We start from the raw sequence: 17,213 nt of genomic DNA, 5'->3' as shown, positions 1-17,213 counted from the left end.
TTAAATGAGTTTTGCCCCCATTTTACGGCCTTTCTTGCCACAGTTGTAAAGTGAATCACTACCGTTTGATAAGTTAGCAGCAAGGTGGTTAAGTGAAATCCGGTTTCCTCCTCGACTTCACTTGTCAGAGGGACACAAAAGGGGATCGTGTAACCCCCAGGGTACTGCGACCGTCATAAATACGAACTGATTGTAAGTCAAGGACTATTTATATACTGTGTTGGATTTTAAGTGCATTCTATAAACTTCAGTTCTTCAAGTTTCCCTGAAATTTGGCAAGTAAGGAATTGGAAACAAAATTGAGGATCTTTTTCTGGGCCTGGCTTAGAAAAAATGGTTTTCGGCTGCTTGTTTTTAAAAAAACAAACTGCTTTGTTAACAATAACAAACAGCCGTTCCAGACAAATAAGTTAACACCGCATTGTTCTTTTTTTAAACCAGTCATGCAAAAGGAAATGCTGGAGGGTAAGAAAGTATTTGCTTTTTAAGGAAGTGTTTGCCTTTTAGAGCTGATTACACAGTCTCACCCTCTGCCAGTCAATGTAACTTTTTTCTTTTCTTTTTTTTTTCCCAATTCATTTTTTATTTTTATTTCTTTAAATACATCTTTGGGTGAACAGTGTGATTCCAGGTTTTTACATTCTGTCTAATTTCGTATCATTACCTATTACTAATTTTCCATTTTATATTCTCGTGCACTACTTTATAACAATCTCTACATTCTTAATCAATCTCTATATTCATTACTCATATTCCTTATATTCATCATATTTGCAAATTTTATCAAATTATATCATTCCACTAATCATTCATAAATTCATCTGAATTTATGCTATCCAGTATTTATCCCCTTTTCAATATTAATCTAATTTGCCACCTTCTTTATATTACACAAATTTTGTTTCCCATCTTATTTCCATTAAGCAAATTATATAAACTAATAACAATATAGTCCTTTTGGTCAATTAACATATTCTATGTTCATATTCATCACTACATTATGTCAATATGTTTTCCATCTTATTTCCCTTTAATATTATATTTATATAATCTAATATCAATATTCTCATTTTTATCTGTTACCATATATTGTATACATATATGTTTTCTATCAGATTCCACATATTTCTTTCCTCATTTACATATTAATTTTCTTGTGTATTCCAAAAACATTTATATATCTTTAATAATAATTATACACACACACACACACACACACACACACACACACACACTGTATTCAGCTTTGTTCGGGTATTTTCCCACGTCATTATAGTTGTGCTTTTAAAGTTGTAGCAACGTTTCGGCAGAATCTCATCTGCCATCATCAGGCTTCTGTATTGGGTTCGTCTGTGAGTCAGACTTTTACAGTTGTTCAGTTTGGGGCTAGCCTACTGCTGTGCCAGAATGTTTTTTTCTTCATCCTGATTGGTTGGGAGTCTTGGTCTGTGTTTATTGGTCTTGGAGTTTGCTGTGTTCTGCTTGATTGGTGTTTCTAATATCTTCTGACAGCAAAGTCCAAGACCAATAAACACAGACCAAGACTCCCAACCAACCAGGATGAAGAAAAAAAAACATTCTAACACAGCACGAGGCTAGCACCAAATTTAAAACAGAAACGGCTGTGAAAGCCTGACTCACAGACGAACACAATACACAAGCCTGATAATGGCAGATGAGATTCTACCGAAACGTCGCTAGAACTTTAAAAGCACAACTATAATGACGTGGGAAAATCCCCGAACAAAGCTGAATACCATACATATAGATACCCGTGAAAACTTAAGAATATATATAGAATATATATAGGCTTATGGAAAAAAGATCGCTACAAAACAAACGACCCAGGAGATTACAGCACAAGATCCAGGATATCTCCACAACAAAACTCACAAGGCCATCACACAGCCCATTATACCAACATCAACTCCATCAACCAGTCAAGAGGCAGCAGCGCAGCCAACGAGCCCAGCACACCAGCCCCCAACACCAGTATTTATAGAGAGACAGCAGCTCCGATCACACACTGCTTGCACTGGCACAAAGCCGAAAGCACCAGCCTGAGGATGGCGAGTGGGACCTCGCCGAAACGTCGCCAAGGTACTCTTAATCGTACACAGGAAAAGACCTGAACACACCTAGACCTACATACCTGTACCCGTGAAAATCTATGAAAATACACACACACACACAACTTTTTTTCAAAGGGCCAGAATTACAAGAATTCTCATATTCCTTTTTAAAAATCTTTAAAGGAAAACAGGCCAAGAGAGAGCTAAGAGATAACAGGAACAAAAATCTGAAAAGAATGATCCTAGGAAAGCTTTAACAGAAACAGACCATCCGATGCTGAACATATAGAGAGTCCTCGACTTACAACAGTTCATTTAGTGACTGAATTAAAAAAGTGACTTATGACCGTTTTTCACACTTATGACTGTTGCAGCATCCCCCAATCATGTGATCAAAATTCTGATGCTTGGACACTTAACAACCGTGTGACTAACTTAATGACTGCAGTGATTCGCTCAACAACTCTGGCAAGAAAAGTCGTAAAATGAGGGAAAGCTGACTTAACAAACTTTTCGCTTAGCAACAGAAATGTTGGGCTCCATTGTGGTCGTAACTCAAGGATTACCTGTATTAAGAGCAATTGTGACATCACACACACCTTCCTCTTCCAAGAACTCAATACACATCCCATTAGATCCAAATCATGTATTTCCTCAGTAAACTTGGTTAACCTGTTCTAGAACTTGGTTACAAGGGACTTAGGTAAGCATTAGCTACAGCCAATCTATTCTACAGCAACCTTAACCTTGGCAGCTTAAAGGGGTCTGGACTTCAACTCCCAGAATTCCTCTGGCAAACTCATGCAGCGGAATTGACAGGGCACCTGTGGGCGCCCAACACTACTATGCTTACTCTGAAAAGAGGAATGTGTTCTGACCAAGGCTTCCTGAGACCATCATTAAGCACATGCTTAGCCCAAACAACTCTTTCGAGATAAGCACTCACCTTTATCTCCTTTGAATTGCTGCCAACAATTAAAGTGCCAAATTAATTGAAAAAAAAACCAACTGAAGTACCAAGTCCACACAAAGCTTCAAGATTTAATCCGAACAGAGTGAATGACTTTGCTTCCTGCAAAGGTTTCTTCACCTTTGCCTGTCTTTTATGCCTTATAGGAAGGGCAGTCACCTCCAAGCCTTACTCCCAAGTTGCCCCTTTTGTCTTAACTGTTCTTGCCTTCTGGCAGCTCTGTGCACACTCGCACTGGGAACAGGCTCCCCTTGTTCCTCTGCCTTGCTGCTGCCAGACTCTGGAGGCTCTGGACTCAGCACATAACTCCCAGATGGTCCTGGCCCCACCTCTGCATCGGACGCAGGACCCTCGTCCGAGTCCTCCCCAGACTTCCGGACTGGTCCCCAATCTTCCCCACTGTCCAATTCTGCTGCCACAACAAGATATTTCTCAAATGTGGCGTCGTTTTAAATCTTAAACACTGATCAAGTGGAAGTGTGGACTTCAACTTCCAGAATTATCTTGATATTATTGCAAAAGATAGCTTTATTCAGATCAGGGATGTCAAACTCCCAGCACACTGGCTGAATGCATCACACACTGGCCATGCCCACACCCAGTTTAGCAGATGGGGGGAAAGTGATTGCCGCCGTGATGATGAGCTTGACATCCCTGGCTTACATCTTCTGATGGTACCTTCAACACCTTAAACCAGAGGTGGTATTCAGCCGGTTCTGACCTGTTCTGGAAAACCGGTAGCAGAAATTTTGAGTAGTTCGGAGAACCGGCCAATCCCACCTCGGACTGGTCTCAACCCCCACTTCTATTCTCTGCTTCCCGAGTTCCAGCTGATCGGCTGGGTCTTCTTTGGTTGCCCTGCACAGGAGAACGGAACTGGAAAGCAGGTTAGTGGGGTGGGGAGGAAATGGGATTTTGCAGTATCCTTCCCCCAGGAGTGGGGAGGGAATGGGATTTTGCAATAACTTTCCTCCTGGAGTGGGGTGGGAATGAAGATTTTGCCTTCCCCTGCCATGCCCACCAAGCCACGCCTACCAAGCCACGCCCACAGAACCAGTAGTAAAAAAATCTGAATCCCACCACTGCCATAAAACATCAACCTCTGCTTATCCCAGCTCCTTGGGAAGAACTTGAGAGGTGAATAAAAATGTTAACTCCTATCTGAACATCTGGCTGTGTGCTGAACCATTAATAACTAATAAGGGAATACTTAACCGTGCTTAATAAGGTATTTATTAATTGAAAGCTGTCCAGAGCCATTAGTGAGTGGCTATGATATATCTAGTTTTGCATGTATTGACGCAGCAAGGATTGTATTTGCACAATACTGGAAAAACGAGAACACTCCATCAGATGAGGATGTAATTCGGAAAATATTAGACTGTACAGAGATGGATAGATTGACATTAAAAATAAAGGACAAAGAAGACACAGAATATTAATTAGCATGGAATAGATTTTAGGAATGGTTAGAGATAAGAGGTAGAAATTAGATGAAGAAAGATTATTGCTATGTATGAACTAAATATAAAGACGGCTTATAATTATAAATATGCCAAATAACAGAACTACAAATAAGCTAATATGAAGAGAAGGATCCGTCCCTTCTGCTATAGCCACCAAAAGCTAGTTAAAATTATTCTGTTGCACTATTTCTATTATTAGTATATATGTTAACATTCCTTTTTGTCCTTTCTTTGCTTTTCTGTAAATGATACACCCTGACAATACATTGTATTCAAAATGTTTATGAATAAATATATACATGTACAAAAAGAGAGAGAAAGAGAGAATGGGGAGCCATGCAATTTTTCCCCATAAATCAATAAACTGGGAGCAAGGTTTGTTTTAATAGGTTATGTGAACCCAACCTGTTTGGGTTTTATTTTAACTACTCTGGTTATGCAAACCATGACTTAAGGCCAGTGATTCTTAACCTCGATTCAAATGTTTGTAGATGTCAATGCTCAGAACTCCCATTCCACTCATGTTGGCAGGAGAATTCTGGGAGTTGAAGTCCTCACCTCTTAAAGCTGCCAAGATCTCTAGAAAACACAACAAAAACAAAAAACTGGTCTAGATGTTTTGCAAATGAAGGGTACCCACATCTTGAAATAGCTGAGAAAATTCTCTTTTTTTAAAAAAAATATTTTTTTAAATGCAAATATTCCATCTTCCATTAAATAGTGAGTGGTCTTGTTACAAATATTTCTGTGCAATAACAATCAAAATTACAACGGTATACATCACGTTGATATTGTTTTTATAATCTTACAATTGTGATATTTATATAATAAACCTATTCATTTCTCCCTCTTAACGTATCTTCTAATAAGAATATAGTGATGGTGTTAAACATGGTAAGCCTAATAACCATATCAATGACAGTCATGTTGTTTACATCTCTAGCTTAACATATTTTCTATATTTCACTAATCTCTTTCTAATTTCCATTTTTCTTCTCTAACCATCGATAAAATAATTCCCATGTCATATACTATTCAGTTTGTTCTTTCTTCTTAATTGCCAGCATTAATCTATTCATTTCTGCACATTCTAATATTTTCCTAATCACATTCTCATCAGTCCAAATTCTCTTCACTTTTCCAATTTTGTGCAAATACAATTCTAGCTGCAGTTAATATATGGATATTTAAACATGCCTTCCTTTTACTATAAGTTTCAGGTAAAATCCCCAACAAAAATAATCCATAGTCTGCTTTATCATGAGAAAATTTCATCGGTCATTCACTACAGCATGACACATCCAAACAAGAGAGATTTAAATGCTGATTTAATAAAAGACAACTTTTTAGTGGCATTGAGTCATTGTCAGTTCCTGGCAATTGCCTGTTCTTCTTGGCAAGAGTTCAGAAGTGCCGTTACCATCTTCCTAGAGCTGAGACAGTGACTAACCCAAGACCACCCACTTGGCTTTGTGGCTAAAGCAGGGCCAGAAATAGGGTTGGAAGGGACTTTGGAAGTCTTCTAGTCCCCTACTCAAGCAGGAGATCCTATACAATTCCAGACAAATGGCTGTCTAATCTCTTCTTGTGAGGGATGGAGCACCCACAACTTCTGAAGGGAAGTCGTTCCACTGATTAATTGTCTCACTATCAGGAAATTTCTCCTTAGTTCTAGGTTGTCGCTCTCATTAATGATCCATTGCTTCTTCTCCTGCCTTCAGGTGCTTTGGAAAATAGGTCAATCCCTTCCTCTCTGTGTGAACAGCCCATCAAATTCTGGAAGACTAGAACTCACAACATCTTGGTTTCTAGCCTGGTGCCTTAACCACTAGACCAAGGGTCTTCAAACTTGGCAAGTTTAAGACGTGTGGACTTCAACTCCCAGAATTTCTGAGCTAATATGACTAGTTGAGGAATTCTGGGAGTTGAAGTCCACACGTCTTAAACTTGCCAAGTTTGAAGACCCTTGGTTTAGTGGTTAAGGCACCAGGCTAGAAACCAAGATGTTGTGAGTTCTAGTCTTCCAGAATTTGATGGGCTGTTCACACAGAGAGGAAGGGATTGACTTATTTTCCAAAGCACCTGAAGGCAGGACAAGAAGCAATGGATCAAGACCCCTACACTAAACCGACCTAAAAGAATTGATTTCCATTACCACCATCCCATACAAAAGACTTTTCCCGTATCCACCTGAAATAGTCAAAGGTATAATGCAAATCCTCAGTTGCAAACAAAGCCACCCAAAATCCAAGGCTCACCATTCTATAGCCATGTCTTTCTCCTCTCTCATTGCAAGTATTTATTGCTAACAATACCTTACCAACAAAAGTGTGTAGACTCAAGGCTATGGTTTTCCCAGTTGCAATGTATGGCTGTGAAAGTTGGACCATAAGGAAGGCTGAGCGCCACAGAATGGAGGCCTTTGAACTCTGGGGCTGGAGGAGACTCCTGAGAGTCCCTTGGACTGCAAGGCGATCCAACCGGTCAGTCCGAGAGGAGATCAACCCTGACTGCTCTTTAGAAGGCCAGATCCTGAAGAGGAAATTCAAAAGACTTTGGCCACCTCATGAGAAGGAGGGACTCACTGGAGAAGAGCCTCATGCTGTGAACGACGGAGGGAAAAAGAAGGGGAGGCAGAGAACGAGGTGGCTGGATGGAGTCACTGAAGCAGTCAGCCTGAGCTTAAGTGGACTCCAGAAGATGGTAGAGGACAGGAAGTCCACGGGGGTTGCGATGGGTTGGACACAACTTCACAACTAACAACCGCAACATTTTCTACCAGCTTCCTACCACAAGGTTACCAAAGCAATACACAATTTTTTTTAAAAAACAACAACACAGAGACCTAAGCCATCTCTTAAAAACCACCTTTCAAAAATTAAAAGTCATCAAAAACAGGGATAATTTCAAAGGGCAGTCTGGGAGGGAAATCCCCCGACTTTTCCTCCACCCCCACAAACAACCAGGAATTCAGTCAACAAGAAGAGACGACCTTTAAAAAAAAAACATATAATTTGTACCTTAAACAATAATATCAAAATAAATGCAGTCACATTTTTCTTTTTTAAAAAAAGAAGAAGAGACGACCTCTCGCCATTTGTCAGAAACGGTGTAGGGTCCCCTGCTTGGGCAGGGGGTTGGATTAGATGACCTCCGAGGTGCCTTCCAACTCTTGTTTAATCTGTCAATGGTTTCTGCAGGTACAAACGCACCACAAGGGAGCAGGAAGGGAAGGCAAAAATCTGCCTCCCGAGAAGGGTGTGTGTGTGTGTGTGTGTGTGTGTGTGTGTAAATGTGTGTGTGTGTGTGTGTGTGTGTGTGTGTGTGTGTGTGTGTGTGTGTGTGTGTGTGTGTGTGTGTGTGTGTGTAAATAATAATAAGAAGAAAAATAGGTCAGCCTTTAACGGCTTCTCCTTTACTCTGGACTTTTTAACTGCAGGAGCCCCCAAAACCAGGCACGGCTCTCCTGCCACCCCCCTACCCTCAACTCCGATCTCCCAACTCACAGCGATTTGAGGTGCAACAATCCGAATCCTGCCCCCCAAAAAGGCAGAAAGCTGGAAGCCCTTCCAAGGCCGGCGACCCCCGGAGGCTCCTCCTTGCATCGAGACCACCACCCACCCGCTCCGCCCACCGCCCGCTGCTGGCTTCGGGGACCCCCAAATCAACCGGCCGGAGCCCCAGCCCCCAGCCCCCCCACGCCCCTCCGCCCTGGCTCCAGGCTGGGCCGACGCTGCTGCCCTTCCTTCTCCGGGGCCACGGATGGAGCGAGGAAGGCGAGCCAAGAAGGGAGCCGAGAGAGAGAGAGAGAGAGAGAGACCCCTGTGCTCTCGTCTCTTTGCAAACCGCAGGGTCTGCGTTGCTCCAGGCGGGCGGGCAGGCTGCAGAAGAAACCATCATTCGGGGCTTAAAAAGGAGCAAGCCAGGTTTATTAGCCAAAGCAGCCAAGGGTGCCTTAGCCCGGAATCCATCCAAGCCATGGAACCCCACCCAGCCTTCTTCCCAACCCATCCCCGCACCTGGCCGGGGATGTCCTCACCTCCGGCTCCCCGAGGGATGCTGCTGCTGCGGCGGTTGCTGCGGCTCCGGCGGCGGCTCCGGCGGCCTCTGCGCTTTCCTTCCTCCCTCCAGCCAGCCAGCCAGCCAGCCGCCCCTCAAGGACGGCCGGCCGGCTACTCCGCCTCCGACCTGCCGCCACCGACGCCGGGCGGCAAAGTAGAGGCGGCGCCCTGCCCGCTCGCTTCTTTTTCCCCTCTAGCAGCCGGACCCCCGCTGGCTCCTCCTTTCCCCCCCCCCTCACCCGTGGGGGCGTGGTCCCCCGCCCCGCCCCGCCCCTCCTTGCGGCGGGGAAGCGCTTTGTCTCCGCCGGACGCTGAGCGCGGTTTGGCTTGACCGGGGGATTCACGGAGCGGGGGGTGGGCGCTGGAGGGTCGGACGGGCTTTAGGTCGCCCGGGCAGGGGGCGGGGAGTGGGGGTGGGGAGCCTGGATTCCGGGCTGATACGACCGTAACTTTGTCGCTTGTATCCTTAGGATTTATATGGACTGTTTCCTAGTATAATTTGATTGCTTATTGTACCCTATGACTATCATTAAATGTTGGACCTTATGGTTCTTGACTCTTGACGAATGTATCTTTTTTTATGTATAATGAGAGCATTTGCATCAAGACAAATTCCTGTGTGTCCAATCACACTTGGCCAATAAAGAATTCTATTCTATTCTATTCTATTCTATTCTATTCTATTCTATTCTATTCTATTCTATTCTATTCTATTCTATTCTATTCTATTCTATTCTATTCTACTCTACTCTACTCTACCCTACCCTACTCTACGCTACTCTACTCCATTCCATATTCTATTCTATTCTATTCTATTTTCTATTCTCTATCCTGTTCCATCCCGTCCCGTCCCATTCTATTTAAATTCTATTCCCATATCCTTCTATTCTATTGTACCCTATGACTATTATTAAGTGTTGTATCTGATGATTCTTGTCCCTCGATGAATGCATCTTTTCTTTTATGTGCACTGAGACCATTTGCACCAAGACAAATTCCTTGTGTGTCCAATCACACTTGGCCAATAAAGAATTCTATTCTATTCTATTCTATTCTATTCTATTCTATTCTATTCTATTCTATTCTGTTCTGTTCTGTTCTGTTCTGTTCTATTCTATTTCTACCAGGGGTGGGATTCAACCGGTGTTACTACCGGTTTGGTGACTACATTTTGTGCATGCATACATGCTTCGCACGACATGTGCGTTATAAATCCTGAAGTTGTGCCATCCAGACAGCTGAAAAAGGGCTGCGCACAAGGGTGCAGCGTTTGAAAAGCCTCTTTTTTCCATGTTTTTTCAACCTCAGATGTGCCGCGCAAAGCAGCTGAGGTTGAAAAAGCAGGAAATAAAGGACAGGTAAGAGCCCGGACAGGTGGGTGGACAAAACAGTAGCAGACACAAAACCAGTAGCATCCTACTCCTGATTTCTACTCTATTCTACTCTATTACTATTCTACTCTATTACTATTCTACTCCTATTCTACTTCTATTCTATTCTATTTTTACTATACTCTATACCTATTCTACTCTTATTCTATTCTATTCTAAATTCACCCTTGGGCTGCTTTGGCCAATAAACCAGGTTGCTCCCTTAAGCCCCAAATGATGGTGAACAACCAGTTAAATATGAGCCAAACGGTATGTGGTGGCAGCCAAAAAAGCCAATGCAATCCTAAATTGCATTAACAGAGGGATACAATCAAGATCAAGGGAGGTACTAATACCACTCTATAAAGCCTTAGTAAGACCTCACTAGAGTACTGCATCCAGTTTTGGTCACCACACTATAAAAAAGATGTTGAGACTCTAGAAACAGAGCAGAGAAGAGCAACCAAGATGATGAGGGGACTGGAGGCTAAAACATATGAAGAACAGTTGCAGGAACTGGGCCTGGCTCGTCTAGTGAAGAGAAGGACCAGGGGAGACTTGATAGCAATCCTCCAATATTTGAGGTGCTGCCACAGAGAGGAGGAAGGGGTCAAGCTATTCTCCAAAGCCCCCGAAGGTCAGACAAGGAACAATGGATGGAAACTGAACAAGGAGAGATTCAACCTGGAAATAAGGAGAAATTTTCTGACAGTGAGAATGATCAACCCGTGGAACAGAAGTTGCCTTCAGAAGTTGTGGGAGCTTCATCACTGGAGGCTTTCAAGAAGAGACTGGACTGCCATCTGTCAGAAATGGCGTAGGGACTCCTGCTTGGGCAGGGGTTGGACTAGGTGACCTACAAGGTCCTTTCCAACTCTGTTAATCTGTTAATCAGATCAAGATCAAAGATTTAATTGGCTCCATTGGCCTAACATTTTAAAGCAAAACAACTATCAAATGATCTAACCAGGTACAAAACCAGCCTCTGTAAACCATAGTTGGTATCTTAGCACAGGGTATGAAACCAAGCATTTGTGACTTATCTACAAACTGTGCTTAAAATTGGCTCACCAACAAAGCAGGTAGTGACTTCGAATTAATATACTGAGGGATCAAAGACAACAGAACACAAAATACTGTACTTGCATGCAGCCTGATCAAGGCATATGTTGAAACGAATAAGAAATGTCACCGGTCAGATCTCATCTAGAACATTATGTCTAGCTTTGGATATTTAAGAAGGCCAAAGATACAAGTGGTCAGGGTCAAAGGAAAGGAGCAAAAACAGTCACAGGCAGGGAAAATAACCTCCAGAATGGCTTCAAGTTGGAGAAAGGAATTCACCTGGCAAATATTTGTCACACGGAAGAGAGTAAAGCAAAGAAAGAAAAGCACGCAAACAATCTAGACTTAACAAGCTTTAGTCCCTAAAAATATTTACAGACAGGGAAACAATGCTTAAAAAAAAAAGATGATTCATGCTGACTCCACATTCACCTCCTGTACAGGTAATCCGTGACTTAGGATCACCCTCGGGCCCAGAATTCCTGTCACTAAGTGAGGCAGTCGTTCAAGCGAACCATGGCCGATTTGACAAACATTTTTTGCCACGGCCATCAAGTTAATTATGCAATTGTTAAATTGCATCCTGGGAAGGTCATAAACGGCCATCACATGACTGTCGGATGCTGCAACCGTCATAGATAAGGCCACTTGCCAAGCCCCCAAATCTTGATTAAGGCACCATGGAGATGGCTGCAACAGTCGTAAGTCTGAGGATTCATTGTAAGTTGCTTTTTTTCAGCACGGTTTCTAACTACGAATTTTCACTAAACGAATGGTTGTAAGTTGTGGACTACCTGTCTTGTCATTCCAAGGTTATTTTAACAAAGCTATTTAGCTGTGTTGCCTTCACCTAGTCTAATGTACTCTCCCGCTATATTAGGGGTGTCAAACTTGATTTCGTTGAGGGCTGCATTAGAGTTGTGTTCAGGGGTGGGATTCAATTTTTTTAACAATCGGTTCTGTAGGTGGGTATGGCTAGGTGGGTGTGGCCATGTGACTGGGTGGGGGTGGCTACTTCTTTTTGCAGCACACACACACCCTATTTTTTTGCCTCCTGTTTTTGCTCCCAGGAAGCTAAAAAATGGAGCACGGGGGGGGCATGCAGCAGCCCCCTGCCGCCACCACCCCACCACCCCTTTTGCCTCCTGGTCTTCAGGGAAGCCTTCTGGGCGAAGCAGTAAGACAGCGAGAGGGAGCCAGGCACAGCTGATCATAGGAACAGCTGATTGTCGGAAGGGGAAAAAGAGAGAAATACCTTAAGGAGTGACTGGGCGGGGGACAATGCCCTCACCGATGTCGTGCCTGCGATGTTGCGCATGCGCTATAAGAACTGACTGGGCGGGGAGGTGAGGTGAGGGGTGGGCGGAGAGAGGTGGGGCCAGCCAGGGGCACGATTTGCCGGGTCTCCGAACCGTGCAGAATCCTAACAACCGGTTCTATGGAACCAGTCTGAACCGGTAGAATCCCACCCCTGGTTGTGTTTGACCTTAGAGGGCCGGTGAGTGGATATGGTGGGTGTGTCCAGCTCAAACTCACTCATGCTGGGGTACCTGTGGTGGCCAAGTGCTAAGGCAGGACTTCCCTGAGACACACCCTCACTCTCATTATAACCTACCTATACCTTCCTTCTTTTTCCTTCCCTCCTGCTTTTTTCTTCCTTCCCTTCTTCCCTTATTTTTCCTTCCTGGCTCTCTTCCTATCTTTCCTTCTTTTTTCTTCGCCTTTCCCCTTTCCCTTTTCTCCTTTCCTGTCCCTTCTTGCATGCTCAAATGCAGAAGGGGCAACATTTCTCCTTTTGTTTTTGTTTTTTGGTTTGTTTTGATAGCCCTCTGCCAGTGAAAACATCCCCGCAAAACCCATTTTTGGGCCGTGATGGCCTCCTGCAGCCTTCTGCCTGCAAAAATGGAGCCCGGGGAGGTGTACTTGCCCCACCCCCCAGCTCCTTTTCCGCTGGCAGAGGCACCATGGATCATCCTTTGCTGCTTCCACGCCAGCCCCATGGCCCAGATCTAAGAACCCCGCAGGCCGGATGTGGCCCATGGGCCTTGAGTTTGATACCCCTGGGCTACATGGTTTACTCTTGGTTTAGTATTGATGTAATGCGGTATTGCTTTAATGCATTTTTGTTTTTTTAAAAAAATCACTCAGGACCGTTTCCTATTTTTTAAAAATATTGGGGATCCCAAAACCGCTTTTGATTGTATATCAATATTTACCATATTAAAAATTTTAAAATGGCACATTTCCTGTGTCATTTCAGGATTGTTTGATGGGATTTTAATCTTGTGTTAATAATAGGCTGGAAATAATTTTGATTTTGAAGATCCCCGAGGTCTCTGGGGACCCCTCCAGTGGTTCTTGGACCATATTTTAAGAAACAGTGGCTAAATGTATTCAGTACCCCGAATCATTGCAATTTACTAACTCCGGTGTCTAAATACAGCTGATTGGTTTCTTCAATACAGAATGTACCAACATTATGGCTTATCAAAAAGTGAATCCAAGCAGAATGCATGTGCAAATATTTATATGTGCTTGGAGACAGCAGAAATGAATTTAAAAAAAACCCTTATCCATCCAACAAAATTTGAATCTCAGAAAATATCTTCCTAATTTTTTTTAAAAGGTTGACGTAATACCTTTCCTTCAATAATAGCTACAGTTGACAAGATTCAATATTCTCCAAAATCTTTTCCACTTTAAGTCTCTGGAGTGATACAATCCCAATGATTTAGACCTATGTTATAATCATTTCCAGCTAGATAGGTACCATCAGCTATTTTACAGGAATCTTCAAGAAAAAAAAAATGACCTTCCTGTAGAAGAATGTTAGTGTAATAAAGGAAGCAAACTTTCGAGATATGAGTGTCCTAAATCTGCCCTGAATGTTTAATTAAATGGCCTTAATTATCTTGTGATTTGGATAGACTGAATTTGCACAGGGTATGTTGAATTATTTAAGGGAAACCAGCGTCTAATAATAACTAGCTGTTGGTTCACAGACTGCTTGTATATATCACCCAAAACTAAGAAAGTTCTGATCACGGCCCATGACAGAGAAATTTTAAAAAAATGTAGAAGGGATTGAATATTTCACACAAACACACACACACACACACACACACACACACACACACCAGAATAAGAGAATAATAGAGTTGGAAGGGAACTTGGAGTCTTCTAGTACAACCCAGAATCGAATCGAATCGAATCGAATCGAATAGAATAGAATAGAATAGAATAGAATAGAATAGAATAGAATAGAATAGAAGCTGGAAGGGACCTTGGAGGTCTTCTAGTCCAGCCCCCTGCTCAAGGAGGAGAACCTATACTATTTAGATAGGTGACTGTCAGTCTCTTCTTGAAAACCTCCGGTGTTGGAGCACTTATAATTGTATTTCAATTGCAATGGCAAGCTGTTCCACTGTTTAATTGTCCTCACTGTTAGGAAGTTTCTCCTTAATTCCAGTTGCTTCTCTCATTGATTCATTTCCAACCCTTGTTTCTTGCTTAAGCAGAAGACTCTGTACCATTTCAGACAAATGGTTGTCCAGTCTCTTCTTAAAAACTCCAGTATTGGAGCACCTATAATTGTATTTCAAAGGAAGAGGTCAAAAGAACTTCAGATGAAGTCTTCTAACAACCATTCTTATCTTACTCAAGATATAAATGCAAACTGGGAGGGCAATTCTTTGGGGAAAAAAGCCCTCTTCACCTAAGTAAGCATATTAAGAACTTTCCAATTTAAGAGTTGGAAGAAATACATTTCTTAAATAAAAAAACAACTATATCCTGATATGAACTTTATATTATGTTGTACCAACTTCAGAGGAGGGGAAAGGAAACTGAGAAATGCAAAAATATGTTTGCTTTGGACTGAAGTGGAGATAATATTATTTATGTCTCCTTAAACATGTCAAACAGTGGTTTTAAAAGTGGTGTACTCCCTGACCTTTTAAAAATATTTTTCTTATGCCATCCCACAGGATATAAATTACAAAAGAGTAGCTTTGTTAGGTTCCTGAGAAAACCATAACCAGTCTTATGGATTTTAGATATGGGAAGATTCTATATTTTGGGTTTTGTAAAGATCCAATTCTTCTGAAAAGAATGGACTTTTCCTTCTTCTCAGTCTTGTCCACCAAAAATCCAACAATGATCACAACCAAAAAGATGCACCTCTCAATCTGCAAACTCAAAGATGTTTTGGAAATCACTGCTACCATATTTAACTTCCTCTGAAACTGGAACTCACAAAACACAGACTTCATTAACACATTGCAAAGAAAATACACACTATCACCCTTGCCTTGGGTAAAACAGACCGGGCACTCAAGCCACAGTCATCCACCATGGCAAATTCCAAATTTCAAAACTCACGACTAACGAAGCTGGGGAAAAATGCAATTCAATGATGAGAAAAATAAGGTCATTTCACATAGGCAAGATAAAAGCAAATGCACAGGTGCAGAATAGGTGGTACCTGGAAAGGATTCAAAAGTTCAAAATGATAAAAATTTAAATATTTTAAACATTATTTTAAATCATTCAAGTGAATGGTTGGTTGTTCCGCAGCAAGTTGGCTACAGCGAGTTATCTTCCAGCAAATTGGCTGTGGCAAGTTATCTCTGTTGTGGCATGTCAGCTGCCGGCCCCTCCAGCAGCCAAATCAGAGGAGGAGGATGTAGCACGGGAGTCAGGATCAGCATCGGCAACCTGGGAGCTCCAAGCGGGAAGAGGGACTGGAACTATCAGACAGAGAGGGAGGGAGGGAAGGAGGGAGGGAGGAAGAGAGAGAGAGAGGTGGAACCTGGGCCATCCAACAGCCCTCAGATGAAGTCAACAGCCCCCAGGTCTGGAGGTGGCTGATGAGGAAGAGGAGAAACATCTGGGCGCAGTGCCTGGCACATGGATGCACAGAAGGCAGAGGAGAGGAGAGAGCAGTGGAAATCTATGGGCCGGTCCTTGGGACGGAAGAGCCACCACTGCTAGCGAAGCTCCACCCGAGCTCTGGAGTTAAAAGGCAGGGGGCAGAGATGAATAGATGTGGCAGACCATTATTCATCTTCCAAATGGATGAACTTGTTAGCCTGTGGTGAGAAACTTTTTTGCTGGCTTGCCGGCACTTCTAATTAAAGGTATCATCGATTTAACTTCAAAGGGTTTGTTGTGCATGGGGAGTTGGGTTTCATTCCAGTTTGCAAAAACCCAGTCAATGTGAGTAGAGAATGAAGACAAGCCAGGCTGAGTTCCTCATTTTTTTATGTTTCCTTATTGGCGACTGGTCAGCTGGAAAGAAGTTGGGAGTTCTCTGCATTTGAAAGATGTGGGTAATCATGAGCCACGTTGAAAAGATATGGGTTGGCCAGATATGTCAAGGGTGATTCTCCTTGGGAAGTCCTTTTGAACAAACGATAGTGCCATTCCTAAATCTAACTAGAGAATATTGGAGCTCAACATCTTTCCTTATACATTACTCCTTCCCTCCTTTGTGCACCTGCTCGTGGGTGGGTGTCAAAACCTGTAAGAGGATGGGTTTGGTGTTGCAATTGACAGCCCATCCTTTTGCATGTTGAAATCATCGCTTGCAGTAATCTAAGAAATTCCATCTTGACAGGAACAAGGTGGTTTAAGAAAATTGGACACGATCCTGCCAATGGTTACCTGCCCTTGCATGAAAATAAGAATTACACACCTGTGTGCTCCCATAGAATATTAATTCAGTAATATCTTTGCTGGCCTCCCCAGCCTGATCTCCGATGAGTATCTTTGCAGAGTTCAGTTCTCTCTACAGGCAAAAAGGTGGGAATTGGAAATTCCACATCTGGAGGGCACCGGATGTGGCACAGCTATTTTAGAAACACTATTTAACCAACTTGGATCCTCTGTTTATGTAAACACGATTTTCCCCTGCCAGGGAGGGAGGGAGAGAGGGAGAGGGAGTGGAAGGGAGAGAGGAAAAGAGACAAAGAGAGGGAGAGAGAGAGAGGAGAGAGGGAGAGAGGAGGGAGGAGGTGGGAGGGAGGGAGGCGGGGGGGAGAGAGGCGGGCGGGGGGAGAGAGGAGGGAGGGAGGTGGGAGGGAGGGAGGGGGGGGGAGAGAGGCGGGCGGGAGGGAGAGAGGTGGGAGGGAGGGAGGCGGGCGGGGGGAGAGAGGTGGGCGGGAGGGAGAGGAGGGAGGGAGGTGGGAGGGAGGGAGGGGCGGGGGGAG

The 17,213-nt window shown here is 43.3% G+C and overlaps 1 protein-coding gene across 1 annotated transcript in view; it reads right to left on the bottom strand.

Annotated features, from left to right (window-relative positions):
- The window catches only part of SLC7A6 (solute carrier family 7 member 6), a 47,873-nt gene extending 39,114 nt beyond the window's left edge, over positions 1–8,759 (bottom strand). Inside the window, exon 1 of the mRNA XM_087940518.1 lies at positions 8,548–8,759. The gene's annotated coding sequence lies outside the window, so the exon portion shown is untranslated. The remainder of the gene's footprint in view (positions 1–8,547) is intronic.
- Positions 8,760–17,213: the final 8,454 nt, after the last annotated feature.

This window comes from Pseudonaja textilis, chromosome 11, assembly GCF_049901715.1.
Source record: "Pseudonaja textilis isolate UNSWEBS1 chromosome 11, rPseTex1.2, whole genome shotgun sequence".
In the NCBI taxonomy this organism is placed as follows: Eukaryota; Metazoa; Chordata; class Lepidosauria; order Squamata; family Elapidae; genus Pseudonaja; species Pseudonaja textilis.
Note: the sequence above shows the minus strand (reverse complement) of the source record. Positions and strands in the feature narration are given on the sequence as shown.